Below are 21,138 nucleotides of genomic sequence, written 5' to 3'. Positions count from 1 at the left end.
CAAATCTTTAACTTACAGTTAGCCAGAACAAAAGAGCAGGTCAGTATAAACCCCCAACTTGAAACGCCCCAGAGGGTGCCTTCACTGCCCTTGACCAGATGAGGTCACTACAGAACCACAGATTAGGACTCTGCTCTTGACCCACAGAACTATGTTTCTTCATCTTACTCAGTTTCTACAGTTACACGCACACAGCCACCTGCTTTTCTTTTCTTTGCAGACCTAGAGAAGACGGCTTCCTCCCAAACTTTCTGGGAGTAGTAGGGCCCTCTTGGGAGTTGATCAGGCCCCCCTTCTAACATTTACAGTTAGACTCTTCCTACCTTATGCCCCCAGGGGACTTACCCATCTGGCATGTTGAGTTCTCCTGTTTCATTCTGAGGATTTCCTTTAGATCCTTTGGTGCCTCTGGTTTCTTCCAGGAGGTCTCTGGTGGGGTCCACAACCTCTTTCTGGACTAAAGGGGCCCAGGGGCACCCTGGGCTGGGGTTTGCCTGGGCCCTCCCGGCTTCCTTGGAGGCATCCATGAGGGGCAACCAACTGTTGCTGTCTCTGGCATTTGCAGTGATCCTGGATGAGCCTCCAGAAATGTAGGGGCAGAGAGAAGTTGATGATAGTGTATTGAAGGCTAGGATGTGGGAATTCTCTGAACAGGAAGATTTATTATGACCATCCTAGCCCAGTGGACTCCTGTCCAAAAAACTGAGCCCAGAGTAGGACCTTTAGTTTATTTTTACACAAGAGATACATGGGGTGGGGCCAGGAGAGGTTTGGGCACCAAAAAAGACTTTCTTTGTTAGCTTTTTAGGGCTTAGGGGTTTGTTTGGACACCAGGTATGTTTGAATTAACATACCGCCCACATTCTGTCTAGATGTAAGATCGAATACACATTCCGTTTAAATCCTTTCTGAATACATAAAGCCTATAGCGCTTATATCACTTAATTGGCTCTCCAGAAACTAGGCAAACTTGGATACAGAATTAGATAAGTTTGAATACATGCATATACATGTACAGGCTGTATTAAACCAAAGACCTAAATAAATGGAAGGACATTCCATATCCATGGATAGGAAGACTAAATATGGTTAAGCTGTCAATTCTATACAAAATGATTTACAGATTCAATGTAATCCCAATAAAAATCTCAATAGCCTTTTTTGCAGAAATGGAAAAGCCAATTATCAAATTTATTTGGAAGGGAAATAAGCCCCAAATAGCTAAAAAATGCCTATAAAAAGAAAGAAGTTGGAAGACTCTCACTTCCTGAATTTAAAACATTTTAGCTCCAGTGGTAAAAACAACATGGAACTGGCATAAAGATATACATATTGACTAATGGAACCAAATCAAAAACTCAGAAATAGACCCTCACATCTACAGTCAAGTTATTTTTGACAAGGCTGTCAAGCCTACCCACCTGGGCCAGAACAATCTATTCAACAAATGGTGTTGGGAGAATTGGATCTCTGTATCCAAAAGAAAGAGGACCCCTGTATTAGTCAGCCAAAGGGGTGCTGATACAAAATATCAGAAGCCTGTTGGCTTTTATAAGGGGTATTTATTTGGGGTAGGAGCTTACAGTTAATAGGCCATAAAGTGTATGGCCACCAAAGTCTATTTTCGCATTTGGAGCAAGATGGCTGCCAACATCTGTGAGGGTTCAGGCTTCCTGGGTTCCTCTGGGCTCATCTTCTCTGTTTTCTCCACAGGTCAGCTGTAGACTATCAGGTGAATGGCTCTGTCTCTCTCACTGGAGTTTCTGCCATGTCTAAGAAGATGCCTCTATTCCTCTGTGTTCTTCTCCTAGCTCAGGTCCTCTCTTCCTGGGGCTTGCTTCTCTTTCCTCTGTGTGCTGACTTCCTGGGCTCGAGCTTAAGACTTCAGCATCAAACTCCAACATCAAAACTCCACCATCAAAAACCCTCAACTCTGTCCTTTGCCATGTCTTTTATCTGTGAGCCCCCACCCACGAAGGGTGGAGACTCAACACCCTAATGAAGTGACCCAATCAAAGCCCTAATTATAACTTAATCATGGTTAGGTACAGACCAGATTACAAACATAATCCAATATCTGTTTATGGAATGCATAACCATATCAAACTGCTATAACCCCTATCTCACACCTCACACAAAAATTAATTCAAAATGAATCAAGGACCTAAACCATAAAACTCCTAGAAGAAAATGGAGGGAAACACCTTCGAGATCTTGTGGTAGGAAGTAGTTTCTTAAACCTTATACCCAAAGCATGAGAAATGAAAGAGGAAATAGTTAAATGGGACTGCTTCAAAATTAAACACTTTGGTTCATCATTATATAGATGACTTTTACTTACAATATATTATAAAATAATTAAGATCTGAAATTACTGAAACTGGCTGGACTGACCCCACCCTTAGTATATAGTTATTTCTAATGAAAAACCTACCTTGTGATGGTTATTCCAGATGTATCTCACCTTTGTATATGGTAATTTCTACCTGCTATTATGGTGATTATTCCAGATGGATCTTACCCTTGTATAAGATCATTTCTATTGAAATGGTAACCACTCCACCCTCCTCTGTTTGAAATTCATAAGAAAAACCTTGTAACTGACTCCTGTTCAGTACCTGGGTCCCCAGATACCTTGATTGTTTTGTGACTATAATAACTTTGTGACTCACCCCAGTTTGTACCCACTGCCCATCCTGTTCAGCTGCTTAATATTTATTAATGAAGGAACTTGAGCCAGCCCCCTCCGCCCCCAAGAAAACCACTTTTGTTCAAAGTCAAAAGACATTGTCAAGAAAGTGAAAAGGCTGCCTATTCAATGGGAGAAAATATTTGGAAACCACATATCTGAGAAGGGTTTGATACCCATGTTATATAAAGAGATTATACAACTCAATGATAAAAAGACAAGCAACCCAATTAAAAATGGGCCAAAGACTTAAAAAGACATTTTTCCAAAGAGGAAATACAAATGGCCAAAAAGCACTTGGAAAAATGTTCAACATCACTAGCTATTAGAGAAATACAGATGAAAACTACAATGGAATATCATTTCATATCTTACAGACTGGCCATAATTTAAAAAAACAAAACAAAACAGAAAACTACAAGTCCTGGATAGAATGTGGAGAAATAGGAAGACTACTCACTTCTTTCCTGTTGATGGAAATGTAGAATGGTGTAGCCTCTGTGAAAGTCAGTTTGGCAGTACCTCAAGAAGATGAGTATAGAACTGTCATATAATACAGCAATCCTGGTGCTAGGAATATATTCAGAAAAACTGAAAGCAAGGGTGTGAACTGTATTTGCTCACCAATATTTGTAGCAGCATTATTCACAATTGCTAAAATATGGCAACAGCCCAAGTGATGAAGGGATAAACAAAATGTGATATATACATACAATAAAATCTATTCAGCTGTAAGAAAAAAATGATATCAAGCTGCATATGACAACATGGATGAACCTTAAGGATATTATGTTGAGTGAAATCAGCCAGACACAAAAGGACAAATATTGCATGGGTTCACTAATATGAACTAAACACGATGTGTAAACTTATGGCGGTAAACTCTAGAGTATAGGCTACTAGGAGATAGAATGTGGGTTGAGAATGGAAGCTGATGCTTAATATATATAAAACTTTTAATAAGGTTTATTGTAAAAGTATGGAAATGAATAGAGTTGATGGTAACACATTATGGTGGGTATAACTAATACTGCTGATTTATAATAACTAATGCTGCTGATTTATAAAAGTGATTTTGGCTGATATGCATGTTTGTTTTGTAAGTTCACACTTTTACCATATAATTATTGTTTATGTATGTTCATGTATGACTAACATACTTGAACAAAATTTTATTTTTTAAGAAAGTGCTGAATTATGTGGTATAGACTAGAGTTGCCACACTGTGGTGTCAAGGAAAGAACACTGGGCCAAGAGTCAGAAAAACCTGGGTTCTATGATGGGTCTGCTACTAACCAGCTGCTTGTGCCCAGGTCTTGGCAGCTCATCTGTGAAATAAGCACATTGGACCTCTTGACCATTGCATCTGCCATGGTCCTCAACACTCAAAATAGTAATTGAAGAGATTCTTAAAAAGAGACTATTAATAAGACTATAGCTTCTATTACAGGCATGGGGGTGAAGATTCCTGGAATAACAACAATGGGATATTATCACCAACTCTAGATCTGAAAAGATGAGAGTTGGGAGCAGGGATACTGGATTCTGGTGGCTGGAGGTACCAAAGGCTCTCAGGGGCTGCCTGAGAAATATGGCTTAGCAAGAGGAATATTAAACCAGTTTCTTTCTTCCTACTATCAGATCTTCAGATGCCCATCATTGGAATCCAACTGGAAGCCAGAGGGCAAAGAATGGGACCTCAAGTGCAGCAATGATATAAGGACTTAGGAAGGAGCAGAACTGGGGTCTGCAAGGATTTTAGGGTTTCTCTTTTTACTCTCTCAGAATAGCTCTTTTTGTTTCTTTGTCCACAGCAAATCCATCCACCAAGACTGACCCGGCTTTCCCCTGTCCTGCTTTGGCTTTCCCAGAAGAGGGTATCTCATTGGTCCAGATTATTTGTCCATCTCAGTTCAAACAGTTATGGTATTACTTGTTACAAATGTGGATGCTGGGGTCCTGTGATTTGGAAGTTAGTTTCAGAGCAAATGAGGTATCATGAGTTGGCCAGATACCCCAAAAGGTGATGAATATAGAAATCTAGTAAATGTATAAGAGAATAATGAAAAAAAAACCCAAAAAACCATAATCCCACAAACCGGAAATATATTAGTCAGGAGATAGTTCATACCCAGAATTTAGGTAATTTGAAGAGAGATTAATAAGATGACTATTTACACAGGCATGGGCAGAGTATAGGGAAGCCCCAGAAGATAGCAAATTTTTGTTCCCGTAGTTAGTAATAGCAGGTACCTTCACTCCTTAGACCTGAAGAGGTGAAGGAAGGAAGTAGTTGCCAGAAACTAGAAGGAGGGAGAGAGTTATAGGGAAAGGGCTTCAGGTGGAGCTGAGACCTTTGAAGGAGGGACACAGGCTGAGTGCACATCACAGTGAGGGAGTTGGGGGATTACATACCCTACTTCATTCTTCTTTCTTGTTTTAATCAACTGGTGGTACATTCCGCTGGTTGAATCCAATTAGAAGACAGAGAGGACAAGATGCCCTTGATGTTGTCCATTCAGGTCAACCTTTCAGGGCACAGAGTAGGGTGAATGGTAGAGTATGTATTGGGAAAGGCAAATGGAAAACGTCCAACACAATGTTGGGAACAGTGTTCCCTCCAGTTATAACATTCTAAGCCCAAGAGCAATGTTAGAGATCCTTGGACCAAGACTCTAAAAGAGGAAATGGTTCAAGAAAGAAAGGAAGTCCCCAAAATGGGTTTCTGACAAGATTCACCACTCATCCAACAAATATTTATCGAGCAGCTACTTTGTGCCAGGCACATAACATGACATTTCATCAAGATAAAACTTCCTGCACTTACAGTGTCTACATTCTTGAATGAGGAATATATAAAGTAGTCACAAAATTTCTGTGCCTGTTAATTGGACATGATTTAAGTGCACCATTTCAGTTTCTTCACAAATTTAACATTTGAATCAAAGCAGCCCCTATTAGTGAACACAAAGTCTCTAAGCATGAGATTACATCCAATAACGCTGAAGAGATAAAAGATAACAAAGACTTTTAAAATTACTTCCCACCATCAACATAGAAGATGACTGTTAAATAATGGGAAGAAATTAAAATTTATGTGAAGAATGAAAGGATCGTACATATTTCCTCTAAAGGGCATACATTGGGAATGTGGCTGCTTTTCTATTTGAAAAATATTTTCAGAAAAATTAATTTATGAATTAAAATTGTGGGGAAGCCGATGTGGCTCAAGTGATAAGGCCTCAGTCTACCATATGGGAGGACCTGGGTTCGATCCCTGGGGCCTCCTGGTGAAGAAAAAAAAAGAGAAAGCATGCCTGCACGGCAAGTCAGTGCCCACATGGTGAGCCAAGTGCCCACGCGGTGAGCCGAGAGCCCACGCGGTGAGCCAAGTGCCTGCACAAGTGCCTGTGTGGTGAGCTGAGTGCCCACATGAGTGCCCATATGGTGAGCCAGTACCTGCATGGCAAGCCAGTGCCTGCATGGTGAGACAAGTGCCTGCACAAGTGCCTGTGTGGTGAGCCGAGTGCCCACGTGAGTGCCCATGTGGTGAGCCAGTGCCTGCATGGCAAGCCAGTGCCTGCATGGTGAGCCAAGTGCCTGCACAAGTGCCTGTGTGGTGAGCCGAGTGCCCACGTGAGTGCCCATGTGGTGAGCCAGTGCCTGCATGGCAAGCCAGTGCCTGCATGGTGAGCCAAGTGCCTGCACAAGTGCCTGCGTGGTGAGCCGAGTGCCTGCACAAGTGCCTGTGTGGTGAGCCGAGTGCCTGCACAAGTGCCTGCCTGGTGAGCCAAGTGCCTGCACAAGTGCCTGTGTGGTGAGCCAAGTGCCCGCGTGAGTGCCCATGTGGTAAGCCAGTGCCCGCACGAGTGAGCCATGCAGCAAGATAATGACCCAACAAAAGAGAGATGAAGGGGAGAGTCAAGGTGAAGCAAAGCAGAGACCAGGAACTGAGGTGGCGCAATTGACAGGGAACTTCTCTCCACATCAGAGGTCCCCAGGATTGAATCCAGGTGAATCCTAGAGGAGAAAGACGAGAAGAGAAGACAAAAAGATATAGATACAGAAGATTACACAGCAAATGGACATAGACAGCAAAAACAGGATGGGGGAGGGAGGAGAAGAAAAAAATAAATTATAATTGTGGTAAGTGTTCTGAAGGAGCATGCTTCACAATTTTTTGTTGAAAAATGGGCATTTTAGACAATATATTGTAGCAACGCTGGATTCTGATTTTTGCTGTCCTCAAAGGTTGCTGTTGCAGTTTGTTTATCTGTTCAGTAATTTGTCTGTGCTAGGTGTGACATATGGTTCTACCACAGCGTATGGCTGCTGAGGTCTCTGTGCATCATTTTGTTGTGTGTTTTTTTAAATTTTTGTTTTAATTTTTAAGGCTGGCTACCTAGAGGTCACTCCCTTGGCTGCATAATTTAGTGGTTAGCAAGTGATTGGACAGAAGTTACGCTCCAACACCTCAAGTCAAGTAAGGTTTTTATCTTCTGCCAATAGATTTGCAGCAGTTAGGGAGCAAATTCAACATTCAGGCCATTTTCAAGTCTGCCTCAGCTTTTAATTGTTGTTGGCCCCTTTGGCATCTCCTCTGTGCTGAGTTCAGCCTCCAGACAGCAAGGAACGTGTGAATGGTTTGGGCCTTCTCTGAATGCTAATGCATGTGAGCACAACTTCAGCCAGGCATATGCTCGTCCCAACCATGACTGCAACTTTACTTAGTAGAACCGTTGGCTCTCTCTACTCGTCCATTGCCCAGATTACCATTTCACCAATGATACTGTTGGAATAGGCATTGTCCACCGCTCTAAGTCGATACTACCCCTTCGGACCATGGCAACAAAGCTGTCAGCCCTCAAAACCTGTCCTTCCCTGATACAACACCCACATGGCCAATCAGGGTGGAGAAATGGATGAAGGCCCAGGCAAGAATGCCATAAAGTCCCACTGTTCTTACCCACAGTTGAGCTCTTTTTCAAGTGCATACTCTTCTAAAATTGTTGTATGCTTTTGGTTGATTACCAGAGTGCCAAAATAGTTGTTTTTGTTGTTTTTGTCCAGTTTTACAGTTGCTTCGGGGGAAGAGGAATTGCCAGCCTCCTCACTTGGCCACATCTAGAAGTCCATAATCTCTTACAACACCACGTGTACCCTCTTTCTACATTGCTTCCAGATGGTAGGTAGTGACTGACATATCATATGCATGCAGGAGCTTTATAGCTTAGTTATAATGGCCATCATTGAGGGATTGTTCCCAAAATGAAGTGCATTAAAAGCAAGCCGACTTTCCAGCTTCTGAGAACTAGTCTGATGGGTTGTGGGCAAATGTTATTCAAGCAAAGCTGATAGGTCTTTTGCATCTTGTCTGCTTTTGTCTGATTTGATGAAACCTCAAAGGAATCTAGGATGAATTTTCATCCTCCACTGAAATTTTACTAAAATCATCATTTTTTTTGTAATCTATTTTCATTGCATGAAAGCACATAAGATGATCTATATCCCTTGACTCATGCTAAGAATACTATCCCTTCCATCAGCTAGGCTCTTGATGAGCTTTCAAAAAAGCTGTTTCATTTCCATTGCAATATTTGTTGCTTCCTGCTGACTTCCTGTAATACTCGATAACTTTCACTTCTGGTTGGCTTTGACTACTCTATTTTGAATGTTGTTTCCTTTTTAAGCAAAGCAAAATGGACACCTCTAATATACGGCTTATATCTTTGCCTTAATTAAAACAGATACCCTAGCATTTTTCTCTTTTAATTCAAGTAAATGTCCAATATTAGATGATATAAGAGGTTTTGTGGATTTTTGGATTATTTAACTGCTCTCTTACTTAATAATAAAAGGGAGACATTTTAATGGGAAATACGCAGAGACATGTGCCATGAAGGACTCTGGTCAGGCCTGAACAGAGCAAAACAGACAGTGCCACACTGAGCTCAGAGGTAACTCCCAGCTTCTTTGCGGCTGAGCAGTGAGAGTAACTAGAGAATACATTTTATTTTTCCTCTTCCTTTCTCCCACCTGGCCCTTATTTGTTTTTCTTCTTGATTCCAGTCAAATGTACACATTCTGTCATCTGTAAGTTTTCTTCACCTTTCTGTCCTACTGTGTAAAGCGTGAAACAGGGTTTAAGATCCTGCCCTATTACAAGATGCTCACTGATTCTTAGTAACTGAAAGCTAATACATGATTTTAAAATACTTAATATAAAGTTTCCCAACGCTATTTTCTAATATAATAGTCAAGTTCCCTTACCGAGGTGTCTAGATATCCTTATTTATTTTTATATTTTTTTAAAGATTTATTATTTCTCTCCCCTTCCCCACCCTCCCCCCCAGTTGTCTGCTCTCTGTGTCCATTCATTGTGTGTTCTTCTGTGTCCGCTTCTATTCTTGTCAGCGGCACCCAGAATCTGTGTCTCGATTTGTTGCATCATCTTGCTGCGTCAGCTCTCCGTGTGTGCAGTGCCATTCCTGGGCAGGCTGCACTTTCTTTCGCGCTGGGCAGCTCTCCTTATGGAGCACACTTCTTGTGCGTGGGGCTCCCTTACGTGGGGGACACCCCTGCATGGCAGGGTACTCCTTGCATGCATCAGCACTGCTCATGGGCCAGCTCCACACGGGTCAAGGAGGCCTGGGCTTTGAACTGTGGACCTCCCATGTGGTAGGCAGACACCCTATCTGTTGGGCCAAATCCGCTTCCCTCTCTTTACCTTTGATTTCCACTTCTCACTCTATTCTTACCATTTATCATTTTATTATTTTTGTTTATACACTTAAGTTAAAATACTCTTTTGTATGTATCACAAATTTTTATAATTGGAAAAAATAAATGGCTTGTCCTTTCTTTCTGCATTCTTATTTTCTTTTCAGCTTTTGGCAACCTGGTTTAGAGAGAAGTTCTTCAGAAGGTGGCTCCTCCTTCCATCTCTTGACATTCTGTAGCTTAAACCTGAGGAGTCTTTGCAGGGTAAAAGGCCAGACCACGTGGCTCTGGAGCTAGACAGGAGAGGTGTCCGTTGAGTCCTGCTCTTTGCAGCCTCGGGCAGATCACTGAAACTCCCCCAGTCCCTGTTCTCTCTTCTGTAAGTCAGGCATGCTGATGCCTACCTTATTAAAGGAGGAAATCCTTGCAAAGGCACTTAGCACAGCCCTTGGCACAGAGCAAGGGCTCAGCTAATGATGGGTATTACTTCCTTCTCCCTGGCTGTCCACAAGCAGGACAGGTGATAAAGGAAAATAAAGAGCTCTGAGTAACCCACAAACCAGTCGGGGAGTCTTGGAATGAAATTTTAAAAATTAAAGGTCTTTACACCTTTCTGACTGGTAAAATTGTAATGTCTGAAAACATCAAGAGTTAGTATGATGTGGAGCAATAGAAACTGATGGGAGGGACGTAGATGACTATAATCCTTTGGTGAGCAGTTGGGCAATATGCAATAAAGTTGAAAAACCAAACAAAATGACCCAGCAACTCACTGTTAAATACTCTAAAGAAATTTGCACATGTATGCAAGGAGACAAGTATAAGATGGGTCATTATAGCATTGCTTATCAGGAAAATTGGAAACAATCTAAATGTCCCAGAATTGAAGAACTGGTAAATATATTGAAGTATTCATACAATTGAATAGCCAATAGAAAAGAAAATGAACGAACTAGAGCCACAAGGACAAACTTCAAAAGTATAACTATTGAGGGAGAAAAGCAAATTGCAAATGGATACACACAGATGTGAAACATTCTCATAAAGTTTAAAACATGCAAAGCAATATTATATTGTGTGAACACACATATATGTGAAGAAGTACAAAAATATGTACAAGAATGACAAATTCAGAACAGCATCTACTCAGGGAGGATACACAGGGACTGTCAACAGTATCCATATTTTTAAAAAAGATCTAAAGTAAATACGAGACAAAATGTTAAGATTTGATAAACCTGGCTCACGGGTGCACGAGTGTTTTCATATTATTCTCTATGCACTTTGTATAAGCTTGTCATATTTCATGTAAAAACAACGGTCCTCTTCATAGAAGTCACAGAAATTTGATTCCTTATAACCTAGAAGATTCTTCAGCACTTCTATTGAAAATAATTAGTGTTTTTTATTTCACAGCTAGCCCACAAGAGGGAGACCTAGATCAAGTCTGCAGCCAAAGGTAAACCAGCATCTGCAGAACCTCTGCCAGGAGCCCTGCCGTAACCAGGTCTTGTGGAATGCTGCTTCACTGGCCCTTGGGGTCGAAGGCAGGCCCATTTCACACGTTCAGAAATCTGCAGAGCCACTTTTTTGAAAAATAAGATTTATTTTGTTTCTTTCTCCCCACTGCTTCATTGTTTGCATTTGCTGTACCTGTTTGTTTTGTGCTGGTTTTCTTTTTAGGAGGCACCAGGAACCAAACCCAGGAACTCCAATGTGGCAAGAAGGTGCCTAATCATCTGAGGCACCTCCACTGCCTGTTTTGATTGTTTCTCATTATGTTTTCCTTGTGTCTCTTGTTGCGTCATTTTGCTGCATCAACTCGCTGTCTTGCTCAGCTTCTTTAGGAGGTGCCGGGAACCAAACCTGGCACCTCCCAGATGGTAGGTGGGAGCTCAATCGCTTGAGCCACATCTGCTTCCCAGAGCTACCTTTTATGAAGACCACATCAGAGGATGCAGCAAATAAACCAATGTTTAAAAAATACAATTTAACTGAATGTTTACAGAGTAAATAATGAACAGTAACAACAGGCAAAGGGAGTCAAGAGCATCCAAATACGGGACAGGGCATGGGTGCCACTTGGAACCAGTGGTGATGTACTCTGGGTCCCCTCCCTTGGGTGCGAACTCAAGTTGCTTATCTGTGGGGAACCCCGTAATGCTGATGTATCTATTTCTACCACTGGAACTAGAAGTAATTTAACTAACGCTACCTGTGCAGGTATTAGACCTGCAATTTAAAATTACCTTTATGAGTGCACACACACACACCAGATTTAAACTGTGTACAGTGGTTTTTAAGTTTTCCCATTAATATTTCCTCTGTTTTATTTTTATTCATTTTTAAATCAGGGGCCATTGTGGAGTTTACCTAAATTAAGAATATTCTATTCATTGGTGTTTTCATGAATTGGGAAGAAACCGCCACTCCTGCTTGCCATTACTCTTAGTGGCTCGTTAACCTCTGAGAGGACAGGGGCCTCATCTTCCCTAATAACCATCATATCTCCAGTAGCAAGCCCTGTGCCTGGTCCATTGTTGGCACTCAAAAAAATTTTTGTTAGATTAATGCTCTAGATAGATAAAATTGGAGAGAATTCAATTCTCTCTGTTCAAGGTGAAAAAGATCTGGATGGGATCAAAATCAGTTAACTAGATCATCCTGACCTACATCAAAACTCCAAAGCAGTTTGATTTGGGGCATGTAGTGCAGTCTCCTCAATTGTACTCTTTAGAGGAAGAGGGAGACCAGCTCCTCACTAGGCAAAAACCAAACAAAACGTCGCCTTCACCCGAACCCACGGGCCTCTGAAGACTGGCTCAGGGTGAATGAGGTTCTGGTCCTGCCTCCCCCAAACGTGGCCAGTCGGGGATAATCTGATGATGCTGAACATCAGAAGCCGGGACCGACAGAATCCAAGAAAGAAATGTGAGAAACCGCCTCAGGGAGCAAAGTGTCTCAGGTGTGTGGGGTCACAGAAATCACCACACGGCTCCCAGGACAGGGAGGAAAGAACAGAAAAGTCTTTGTGCTGATGTCAGTGACGCCAGCCTCCTTCCTATCACCCAGTCACACCAGGGCACCCCCTTTTCAAGTGCTCAGAATCGCTGTCACACCTGAGGATGAATGGTTGAGAGAGAGGGACAGGAAGAAGAGGAGGAGAGAGAAAGAGAGAGAAAGAAGGAGAAAAAGGAAAGGAGAGAGAAAGAAAAGAAAAAAGAAAATGACAGTAGGAGTGGAAACAACCTATCATATCTTAATTTTCAAAAACAGAAGGTGGATTCTGCATGTTAATGACTTGGATATTGACTCCAGGAAAGGCCTAGATTCTGGTTCTAGGACCTAGAACAAAGGGCCTTGTTCAAAGGCAAGTTGATCATAGGGGAAAAGAATGGTTCTCCTGCCTTCTCAGAAAAAGGCTGCCAACTGCCTTCTTCACTAGAAAAGTGTTTTTGTTACACAATCACACATTCAATACGGCCTAAGAGCTGACTGTTTTCCCCCAAATACCAGGCTAATGCCCAGACATCTCTGGCTGCCTCTGGAGATCTGGCTTCCCACTGAGGGGTGGGGTCTCCTCCCAAGACCTAAACCATCAGAAACCAAGAGTGAACCCTAGAAAGCAGTAGGTTCCATCTCTCTCTACGTCATTCTTTGAAAGAACAAAGAAAATTTGGTCACCCAAGGACAAATCCCTCTTGCCCTCCCTCCTTCTCTCTCTGCCATATAGTTTACAGTAAAGAAAGCACAAACTTTAATCCTGGTATGAGTGTGAGTTCTCTTTCTGCCAATTAGTAATTACATGGCCTTGCACAAGTTAATTAACCTCATTAATTAACCTCATTAAGCCTCAGTTTCCTTCCTTTGTAAATTGGGAAAATATTACTTAATCACTTGCCAGTTGCTCTAAGAATGAAAAAAGGACTAGTAGAGTGTCATATTTACTGACTTATTTTTTTTATATTTTTAAGCTTTAACTTTTATTTTGAAACAATTTCACACTTACAGGACAGTGCAAAAATAATACCATGCCCATTCAGAGAACTTCAACGTACCTTCTACCAAGATATACAGATCCACTTTTGTTTTGCCACATATGATGTATCATTCTATCTATCCGTCTATCTATCTTCCTATTTATCTATTTTCTAAACATTTGAGAGTAGGTATATATCATGCTCCATGAACACTTAATATTTCCATGTACATTTCCTAAGAACAAGGATATTCACTCATATAACCACCTTAAGTATGGGTACCAAGTAAAAAAAATAATATTGATATAAAGCTTACAGTCTACACTCCAGTTTTTTTCATATTTCCCCAAAATGTCCTTTGGAGCATTTTCTCTTTCATTATTAGTTCAAATCTGGAATCACATACTGCCTTTAGTTGTTAATGTCTTTTTAATCCCCCACTCTCTTTCTTTATGGAAACATATAACACAAACTTTCCTATTTTAATCACCTCCAAGCACAATTCAGTGGGGTTAATCACTCTCAAGTTTGTGCTACTCTCACCACCGTCCATTACCAGAACTTTCCCATCGCCACAAACAGAAATTCTGCACCCATGGTGCATTAACTCTCCCTTCTCCCTGCTCCTCCACCACAGTAATCTGTACTCTACGGATTTGCATATTTTAGCTATTTCTTGTGAGTGGAATCATGCAATATCTGTCCCTTTATGTCTGACTTATTTCACTCAACATGATGTCTCCCAGGTTCATCCATGTAGTAGCATATATCAGAACTTCACAATTTTTCAGTGCTGAATAATATTCCTTTGTATGTATTTACCACATTTTGCTGAACCATTTATCTACTGATGGACCCATGGGTTGTTTTTACCTTTTGGCTACTGTGAATACTGCTGCTACAAACATTTGTGTACAAATATCTGCCTGAGTCCCTGACTTTGGTTCTTTTGGGTATATACCCAGAAGTGGGATTGCTGGGTCATATGATAGTTCCATGTTTAACTTTTTCTTTTTTTTTTTAGAAAGTTAGTCTTTTTTTTTTTTTTAAGATTTATTTATTTATTTCTCTCCCCTCCCCCCCCCACCCCACCCCACCCTGTTGTCTGTTCTCTGTGTCTGTTTGCTGCGTCTTCTTTGTCCGCTTCTGTTGTTGTCAGCAGCACAGGGATCTGTGTTTCTTTTTGTTGTGTCATCTTGTTGTGTCAGCTCTCCATGTGTGCAGTGCCATTCCTGGGCAGGCTGCACTTTCTTTTGCACTGGGCGGCTCTCCTTATGGGCGCACTCCTTGCGCGTGGGACTCCCTTACGTGGGGGACACCCCTGCGTGGCATGGCACTCCTTGTGTGCATCAGCACTGCGCATGGGCAGCTCCACACGGGTCAAGGAGGCCTGGGATTTGAACCGCGGACCTCCCACGTGGTAGACGGACACCCTAACCACTGGACCAAGTCCGCTGCCCATGTTTAACTTTTTGAGGAACTGTCAAACTGTTTTCTACAGCAGCTCCACCATTTTATATTCGCAACAGCAATGTACGAAAGTTCCCATTTCTCCACATCCTTGTCAGCACTTGTTTATTTCTGATTTTTAAATTAGAGCCATTCTAATAAGTGTAAGGTGATCTCATTGTGGTTTTGAGCTACATGTCCCTAGTGGCTGATGGTGCTGAGTATCCTTTCATGTGCTTATTGGCCATTTGTATATCTTCTTTGGAGAAATGTCTGTTCAAGTCCTTTGCCCTTTTTGTGGTGAACCCTTTAGAATCCTTTCTCATTTCTTTCTGTATTTTCTTTGTGGCTACATGGGGCTTAAATTGAACACAATCTTGTTTGGCTTAATACTAACTTAACTTCAATAGCATAAATACACTATGTTCCTATACCCTTCCTTCCCCCCACTTTTAGGTAGTTCTTATCACAAATTACATATTTATACACTATAAGTTTAAATCTTTTAAAAAAAAGAATGATAAAGGTTCGACCCTCCCCCCCCATCTGCTGTCTGTTTGCATTCACTGTGTGTACTTCTGTGTCTGCTTGTATTCTCATTAGGCAGCTCCAGGAACCGATCCTGGGACTTTCCAGAGTGGGAGAGAGGTGATCGTTCTCTTGCACCATCTCAGCTTCCTGGTTTTTGATAAGTCTCTTATTGTCTCTCTTCTGTATCTCTCTCTTTTTTTTTTTATCCCTCCCCCCCCCCCTTTGTGGCTTTTTGCATGCTTTCTGATCTCTGTGTCCATTTCCTGTGCATTCTTCTGTGTCTATATTTATTTATTTCCCTTCCCCCCCTCGTGGCTTGCTTGCTGTCTGCTCTCTGTGTTCATTTGCTGTGTACTCTTCTGTGTTTTTGCTTGTCTCCTTTTTTTGTTGCATCACCTTGCTGAGTCAGCTTTCTGCAACATTTGTGGGCTGGGTGGCACTCCGTGGCATGTGGGTGAGACTGCCTTCACATGGAGGCCCCAGGACATGAACCTAGGGCCTCCCATATGGTAGACGGGAGCCCAACTGATTGAGCCACAGCTGCTTCCCTTCTGTGTCTCTTTTCGTTACATCATCTCGCTGCATCAGCTCTCCTTGTTGGCCAGCCCTCCTACATGGGGTGGCATTCCTGTGCAGGGTGGTATCCTGCATGGGCTGGCATCCCACATGGGCCGGCACTCCACAGGGGCCAGCTCACCATGTGGGCCAGCTTGCCTTCATCAGGAGGCCCTGGGTCTTGAACCCTGGACCTCCTAAATGGTAAACAGGAGACCAATTGCTTGAGCCACATCTGCTTCCCTATCATTCTTTTTTATGCATTTTAGATTCTGTCATCATTAAAAGGTGGGATTACAAACCAAAAATATAGTAGTACTGGCATTTGTATTTAGCCACATTTTTTTTACCTTTACAGAAGATCTTTATTCCTTTATGCAACTTTGATCTATTGACTAGTATCCTTTTGTTTCAATTCGAAGAGCTCCCTTCAGCATTTCTTGTAAGGCCAGTCTAGTGGTGATAAACATCCTCAACTTTTGTTTATTTGGGAATGTCTTAATCCCTCCATCATTTTTGAAAGATAGTGTTTGATTGTCAATTTTTTGCTTTCAGTCCTTTAAATACGTTATTCTGCTGCCTTCTTACCTCCATGGCTGCCAATAAGAAATCAGCACTTCATTGTATGGAGGCTCCCTTGTAAGTGAAATGTTGCTTCTCTCTTGTGACTTTCAAAATTATCTATCTTTGCCTTAGATGGTTTGATTATAACATGTCATGGTGTAAATCTGTTTGGAGTTTGTGGAGCGTCTTGGATATGTATATCCATGTGTTTTGTTAAATTTAGAAACTTTTCCGGCATTATTTCTTTGAATATCTTCTCTGCCCCTTTCTCTTTTTCTTCTCCTTCTGGTACTTCCATAGTGTGTATATTGGTATGCTTGATTGTGTTCCACAGATTCCTCAGACTCTGTTCACTTTTCTTCATTCTTTCTTCTCTTTACTCCTCAGGCTGAATGATTTCAATTGTCTTATCTTCAAGTTCACAGATTCTTTCTTCTGACAGCTCCAATCTGTTGAACACCTCTAGGGAATTTTTAATGTCTATTACTGTGGTCTTCAGCTCTGTTTGGTTCCTTTTCATAATTTCCATCTCTCCATTGACATTCTTTTTGTGATCATCTATCATCTTCCTCATGTCCTTTTTGTCTTCGTCCATGTTTCCTTTAACTCTCTTAGCATACTTAAAACCATTTTAAAAATTCTTTGTCTGGTGTGTCTAAGCTCTGGTCTTCCTTATTGATGGTCTCTATTTATCTTTCTTCTTTGCATGAGCAAATTTCCTCTTTTTTTTTGTATGTTTTGTAATCTTTTCCTGTAATCTCAACATTTTAATATTGATATTTTAATGCTTATCTCTGAAATTTAGAAACTGAGGTATCCGTTTCTTAAGCTTGTATCTAACAAGGCATTATGGCAGAAATCATCCTTGAATGCCAGCAGCTGACAAAAAAAAAGAAAAGAAAAAAACACCTTTTTTAGTCTTTATATATTGGCCTGTGCTAGTGTTCTCCTTCAGACTTTACTGTTCTAACAATAAGTTTTGTGAATAGCCAAGGGCAAAAGCATAAGGCACTCCCCAGTGTTTTCTGCACTTGTGTCTTTTCCTAAGCATGTGTGTGTGGTCCTAGGAATTCCTCCATTTACATGGATCCGACTGTCCTCTCTTCCCTAGGAAGTCATATTTCCTCACAGTCCCAAGCATGGCATTGAATGTCCCACAGTCAGCAAATCATTGTCCCAGCCTGCAGCACTCTGTCTGTTCTCCTCAGTATTCTGTAGGAGAGTGCTGTGAGCTGCTTTCAGCATGCAGGGCAAGTTTTGTGATGTTGAACCCATGATGAGTCCTTCATGCTGCTACCAGATTAGCACAGACATACATGTTCCCAGTATGTGCTTGATGGCTACTTTGTTCCCTCAGGAACCGGAACCAGGGACCTGCACTAGGATTATGGGCCAGCTACATGCTGAGCTGGTGAGGAGGTGGGAGAAGGGCCAGCCAGGGCACCTCAAGGAGACTTTCCTACCATTTTAAGTTACTTTTTTCTTGATTTGGTACTTACCCTGTTATTCCATACCTTTAACTATTATCTGGAGGGTTGAGAAAGATGTTTCTGCCTATTCTTGCTTGTTGCTTAAAACTACTGTGAGGAGATGGGGCCCCAGAAAGGCTTAGTCTGCCATCTTCATGACCAGAATACCTCACCGATTTATTTTATTTTTAAAGACTTTATTATTGTTATTATTTATTCCCCCCCCCCCGCCCCGTTGTCTGCTCTCTGTGTCTATTTGCTGTGTGTTCTTTGTCCGTGGCACAGGAATCTGTGTTTCTTTTTGTTGCATCATCTTGTTGTGTCAGCTCTCTGTGTGTGCGGTGCCATTCTTGGGCAGGCTGCACTTTCTTTCATGCTGGGCAGCTCTCCTTATGGGGTGCACTCCTTGCGTGTGGTGCTCCCCTGCATGGGGACACCCCTGTGTGGTATGGCACTCCTTGCGTGCATCAGCACTGCACGTTGGCCAGCCCCACATGGGTCAAGGAGGCCCGGGGTTTGAACCGCGGACCTTCCATGTGGTAGACGGATGCCCTAACCACTGGGTCAACTCCGTTTCCCTCACTGATTTATTTTTAAGAACTCATTACACACTAAGCTCAATAATTGGCTTCTTGGGAAGCAGATGTAGCTCAAGCGATTGGGCTCCCATCTACCATATGGGAGGTCCAGTGTTCGATACATCAGGCTTCCTGGTGAAGGAAAGCTGGCCTGTGCAGCAAGCTGGCCTGAGCAGAGTGCTGGCCTGTGCAGGAGTGCTGGCCTGAAAGGAGAGCTGGCCTGAAAGGAGAGCTGGTGCAGCAAGATGATGCAACAAAAAGAGACACAGCAGAGAGACATTAAGAAACACAGCAGACCAGGGAGCTGAGGTGGTGCAAGAGATTGAACATCTCTTTTCCACTCTGGAAGGTCCCAGGATCAGTTCCCAGTGCTGCCAAACAGAAGATAAGCAGACACAGTAGAACACAAAGTGAATGGAGACAGAGAGCAGATGACAGGTGTGTGTGCATGTGTGTGTGATAAATAAATAAATCTTCTTAAAAAATAATTGGCTTCTTAATGTTAGTTTCTTTCTGCCTTCTCCTAAGCAAGGAAGGGAGGTACTAGTTTAATTACCACTATTCTGTAAAAGGAGTGATAAAAACCTTTTGTATTAATCTTAATTGGAATTAAGATTACTTGGAGGAGGATATTTATATGTATATGTGTATATACCCACAAACACACACAAATACATATGTGTGTGCATATATATATATACACACACAAATATATTATGCTATACCCCAGTTTCCCAAAAGGATTTGCCTCAGTTTAAGAAAATAGCCAACAGGATAGTTTAAAATAGTGCAGTCATCGGGAAACAGAAGTGGCTCAACTGAGAGAGCATCTGCCTACCACATAGAAGGTCCATGGTTCAGTAACCATGGCCTCCTGACCTGTGTGGTGAGCTGGCCCATACATATGCTGCCATGTGCAAGGAACGCCGTGCCATGCAAGGGTGTCCCCTGAGTAGGGGAGCCCCACATGCAAGGAGTGTGCCCCGCAAGGAGAGCCACCCCACTCGAAAAGAGTAGCCTGCTCTGGAGTGGTGCTGCACACACGGAGAGCTGACCCAGCAAGATGATGCAACAAAAAGAGACACAGATTCCCAGTACTGCTGTCAAGAGTGCAAGTGGACACAGAAGAGCGCATAGTGAATGGACACAGAGAACACACAATAGGGGGCGGGGGAGGGGAGAGAGATAAATAAAAATAAATAAATCTTAAAAAAAATAGTGCAGTCATTTAAACACTTGTATTCTGCTAGTGGAAGTGCCAATTGTATAAAGTTTCTGAAATACAATTTATTATATCAAGACTAAAAAGTTCAAATATTTTGATTACTTCTAGAAATGTATCTTAAGTAAATATTAAAATTTAAAAAACGATTTATGTTTTAAAGAGTTTATTATAGCCATTATTTATAATAGGAAAATTTGGAGGCTATCTAATTGTTCAACAATGAAGAGAAAATAAATAATTGTAAATGATATAATATTAAGTGAAAAACCAGGACATAAACTGTGTATACTGCATGATCACAATCATGTAATGATCTATTTCTATACATATATGGAGAAAAAATTGGAAATAAATGCATTAAAATAACAGTTACAGTGAAATTACAGGTGACTTATTTTCTCTAAGTTATTCTGTATCTTCAAATTTTGACAATTGAAAGGGAGAAGAAAATAGAGTTAGTGTAAAATATACACTATATTTTAGTTATAAAATATAAAGAGAATGGTAAAATAACAAAAAATAATTTCTGTAAGGGAGTAAGAAAATATCAGTATCTTCCCTAATGTCAAATCTACCTGCTTATTTTCAGTCTTTAACCTAATTGATCTTCTTGTAGCACTTGACATTGTTGACTACTCTCTACTTCTAGAAACTGACGTTTGCAGCACTAGGTTGTGAAAGAATGAGTGCTGCCATTGATTAGCAATGCCTAGCACAGGCACAGAAAAGGTGAGTGGTAGTATGTATGCTACATATTGTAATCTTTATTCTAGCTACTTTCCTTTTGGTAATCTCCCCCATTCCCATGGCATCAATGACCATCTCTGCTGATGATTCAAGCCTACAACTCCAGTATCTTTCATTCTTTCACATTCTATAGTCCTGTATTCAATTTTATATATTTTTCTTGATGTCAGACATCTCAAATTTAACAGGCACAACACTAAACATATTTTCTTCTCCCTTTTATCTTCCTGTTCAGAACCTCTTTTTCCTTCTATATCCCCCAAATCTGTCAGCATTAATCCAGTTTTTAATGATAAAAACTTGGCATTTTTCTTAACTTTTCTTTTTCCACTCCTTCCTCCCAATTCAATAAGTATGAAACAATGGAAGTTCCACCTCAGCAATGGCTCACAAACATGGCTTTCTTTTTTTTTTTTGTCTTTATTTTTTTAATATTACATTAAAAAAATATGAGGTCCCCATATACCCCCCACCCCGCTCCCCCGACTCCTCCCCCCATAACAACAATCTCCTCTATCATCATGAGACAATCATTGCATTTGGTGAAAAAATCTCTGAGTACCACTGCACCTCATGGTCAATGGTCCACATCATAGCCCACACTCTACCACGTTCCACCCAGTGCGCCATG

The 21,138-nt window shown here is 41.4% G+C and overlaps 1 long non-coding RNA gene across 2 annotated transcripts in view; it reads right to left on the bottom strand.

Moving 5' to 3' along the window:
* Nucleotides 1-1,542: 1,542 nt before the first annotated feature.
* Nucleotides 1,543-21,138, bottom strand: part of LOC131278596 (uncharacterized) — a 114,232-nt gene continuing 94,636 nt past the window's right edge. The window contains exon 3 of one of the 2 annotated variants that reach the window (XR_009185975.2): nucleotides 1,543-6,709. This is a non-coding gene — a long non-coding RNA (uncharacterized lncRNA). The remainder of the gene's footprint in view (nucleotides 6,710-21,138) is intronic. The other variant, XR_011648899.1, reaches the window with a different exon arrangement.

The sequence above is a fragment of the Dasypus novemcinctus genome, chromosome 5, assembly GCF_030445035.2.
Source record: "Dasypus novemcinctus isolate mDasNov1 chromosome 5, mDasNov1.1.hap2, whole genome shotgun sequence".
Taxonomy (NCBI): domain Eukaryota; kingdom Metazoa; phylum Chordata; class Mammalia; order Cingulata; family Dasypodidae; genus Dasypus; species Dasypus novemcinctus.
The sequence above is the reverse complement of the archived record's forward strand: the minus strand, read 5'-3'. Positions and strand labels throughout refer to the sequence as shown.